Consider the following 3,669-nt stretch of genomic DNA (forward strand, 5'->3'; position numbering starts at 1 on the left):
GAGAAATTGATTTCTTTATGGAGAAAATTCCCATTTCTTTATGGAAAAAAATTCTAGATTTAATTCATTTCAGCATTTTCCAAGATTATCCTTATCATGGAGTCAACCCATGATGATAGCCAAAAGAATTTCACTAAACCTATTAGTTGGATGATTTGGGGCAAATTATTTTAAGCTCCTGGATATTTTTGAGGTTGTGGCCTTGAATATCCTCAAGTTAACTTTCAGATGTAAAGGTTTATTAAGTCTAAATAATTAAAATTCACCAAATATGCAATAAAAGGTAGAAATATGAGATATTAACTACTAATTTAAAAAAAATATATTTCAATAAATACTGCCAAACAGAGGATATGAAACCCAACACACTCTGTAAAACAAGGCAAAATATTCAAGGCTTCCTGCTGTACTTGTTTTTAGCAAAAACAAAACCAAAAAAGTCACTTAATCATCTACTAGAAAATTCTTTTCCATGGCTCTTGCCCCTATTTTAGGAAACTAAGGCATTATTTTGGGTAGTACTAACAATCTCCAAATTACCATGACTTAGTGCAATAAAACTTTCTATAAGAATGCAATGTATATACTGGTGGTTGGCAAGGGACCACAACACAGTGAAAGCCAGGAGACACTCACGCCATCCTGTGGCTCTGGCCTCAACTGCCATGCCTTGGAAGGTTTTGCATTCACACGTGGATGAGCCGTGGGAAAGGGGAGCCTGGGCAGCAGCCCTAGAGAGGGGCGATGGCCATTTTCATGGAGCTTGTGCCCTTGCTTCCTCTCCCTGGATATCTTCAGTTTAGTTCAGCTGCTCAGGCATGTCTGATTCTTTGTGACCCCATGAACTGCAGCATACCAGGCTTCCTTGTCCGTCACCCACTCCTGAAATTCATATCCATTGAGTCGGTGATGCCATCCAACCATCTCATCCTGTCATCCCCTTCTTCTCCTCCCTTCAATCTTTCCCAGAATCAGGGTCTTTTACAATGAATCAGTTCTTCACATCAAGTGGCCAAAATATTGGAGCTTCAGCTTCAGCATCAAGTCCTTCCAATGAATATTCAGGGCTGATTTCCTTTAGGATGGACTGATTTGATCTCCTTGCAGTCCAAGGGACTCTCAAAAGTCTTCTCCAACACTACAGTTCAAAAGCATCAATTTTTCGATGTTCAGCTTTCTTTATAGTCCAACTCTCACACCCATACATGACTGCTGGAAAAATCATAGCTTTGACTAGACGGACCTTTGTTGGCAAAGTAACATCTCTGCTTTTTAACATACTAAGTTTGTCATAGCTTTTCTTCCAAGGAGAAAGCATCTTTTAATTTCATGGCTGCAGTCACCATCTGCAGTGATATTGGAGCCCAGGAAAATAAAGTCTGATACTTTATTCCATTGTTTTCCCATCTATTTGCCATAAAGTGATGGGACTGGATGCCATGATCTTCGTTTATTGAATGCTGAGTTTTAAGACAGCTTTTCCACTCTCCTCTTTCACTTTAATCAAGAGGTTCTTTAGTTCCTCTTGCTTTCTGCTATAAGCATGGTATTATCTGCATATCTGAGGTTATTGATATTTCTCCCAGCAATCTTGATTCCAGCTTGTGCTTCATCCAGCCCAGGATTTCTCATGATGTATTCTGCATTTAAGTCAAATAAGCAGGGTGACAATATACAGCTTTGAGGTACTCCTTTCCCAATTTGGAATCAGTCTGTAGTTCCATGTCCAGTTCTAACTGTTGCTACTTGACCTGCATACAGATTCCTCAGGAGGCCGTAAGGTGGTCTGGTATTCCCATCTCTTTCAGAATTTTCCACAGTTTTTTGTGCTCCACACAAAGGCTTTGGCATACTCTGTAAAGCAGAATATCTTAGCATTGTTTTAAATTGTATTGCCATGGTTACATGTGAGCGTGAGCTCCCCCCAATTTATTGACTCCTCCTCTCTCAATCCACTTTTCCTTCCTGTGGGTTTTTTTTTTTGCCCCCTGGGACCTAAGGTGCAGATATAGTAAGAATAGTTACTTTTCCCTATGAAACATTTTCTTCCAGTCTGTGGCTCAACTGTAGACATTATGTACAGTCCTTTTCATTCCACAAATGTCTTCAAATATTAAGAATTTTAATTTTTAAAAAATCACACATACAGTCGAAATTCTTAGAGATTGAGAATCTCCACCCTTGCCTGATTTTTGCTTAGAGTGAACCTGGCCCTTTATCCTCCCTATGGTCTGCCTATTACTTTCAGAGCAGCATTTCTCCATATTCACTGAGAGACAAATCCAGAACAGTATTTGTTTTACAAAAGTTTTTTTAAAAAATAGAATTGCTTTGTCATAAGCATATTCAGGAAATCCTGACAATTTGCTCCTTGATCAAGTTTTATCAATTTCCAAAATCTTTCTTTTTCCCACATGCCAACATTTGACATTGCACATTTGCTTTCTGGCCTAATGCTAGCCTGGAACCAGTGAGGTTGAGATTTTTTTTTTTTTCAGATGCATTCTTGTCTTGAGGTTCCTCTCCAAGAGGCTTGTTCACAAGTTCTGACGTTTATATAGCAGTATTTGTCTTTTTATAAATCATGTGTAGTTTCCTTCCAATACGGGATACCAATTTCTTATGTGGGGTGTACATATTTATCTCCCAGTCAGCAGTTTATTTTACCTTTCTTCCTGCAAGATATGAGTTGTTAAAGCAGTGCAACCTATGGATTCTTTCTTTACAGTTGGCAATGTTTAGCTTTGGCTTTATAGCTGTAAGACCACCCCTAAACAAGATCTTTTAAAACGGTAGTCTCTGAAGGCCTTTGGCCCCAAAACGTTCCCAAGGGGGTATGTGGGGTTTCATCTATTGCCTTCAAGGTGCAAAATCCCACTTAAAATGCTCTTAAGCATCATGACTGGAAAAACCTGATCTAATAAAAGTTATCCTCTGCTTCAAAACCCGGAAACTGAAGCCCAGGAGCCAGGCTCACAACCTGCTTCTTCAAAGCACTCTTGAATCTCACCGCAGAACGTAGTTAACCGGTGTTTAGAAACTAGGCCGGTCCACAGACGCTGCGGGAGGGCTGTGTGGGGCCCAGAACCGCTTCCCCGGAGCGGAGAGTTTGGGGGGGAGGGGGTCGGGCCACCTCCCCGGGGCGGGGTGAGGGGTCGGGGAGGTCACAGCACTCCACTCCAGGCTCCAAGCCGCGGGCGATGAGACTCAGCACAGCCCGCACCGCCGGCGCCGAGCGCCAAAAACCCGCGCAGACGCGGAAGGCCGCAGCAGCTCGGAGGCGGCACCGCGCGGCGGAAGTGGAAGCAGACGGGTACGATTCAATTGTCTTGTACTGTAGTGTTCTCACGTCCTCTCCCACATGGTCTAGCGGTTAGGATTCCTGGTTTTCACCCAGGCGGCCCGGGTTCGACTCCCGGTGTGGGAAAGAAAGACTCTTTTAGAGTTAAGAAATTCACCGTCAAGTAAATTGAGATTCTTCTTAACAAGAAGACTCGATATAATTGAAGAAAGGTGCAATTCCCTGAAGGGGAGCGATGAGCTTGAAAATCCACCTTGTAATTTGTAACACAGGAAATGCTGCTTGTGTAAGCAGTATCTCTATTTTTCTCCATGATATAAAATTTATTTAAAATATGTTTATTGGTCAAACTCTATTAAACAAAGGAA

General features: G+C 41.8%; 1 non-coding gene across 1 annotated transcript; it reads left to right on the forward strand.

Moving 5' to 3' along the window:
• The first annotated feature begins 3,355 nt into the window (after positions 1-3,355).
• On the forward strand, positions 3,356-3,427 carry TRNAE-UUC. The gene has a single exon. It is a non-coding gene; the product is annotated as a tRNA-Glu (tRNA).
• Positions 3,428-3,669: the final 242 nt, after the last annotated feature.

This window comes from Bubalus bubalis, chromosome 20, assembly GCF_019923935.1.
Source record: "Bubalus bubalis isolate 160015118507 breed Murrah chromosome 20, NDDB_SH_1, whole genome shotgun sequence".
NCBI classification, from domain to species: Eukaryota; Metazoa; Chordata; class Mammalia; order Artiodactyla; family Bovidae; genus Bubalus; species Bubalus bubalis.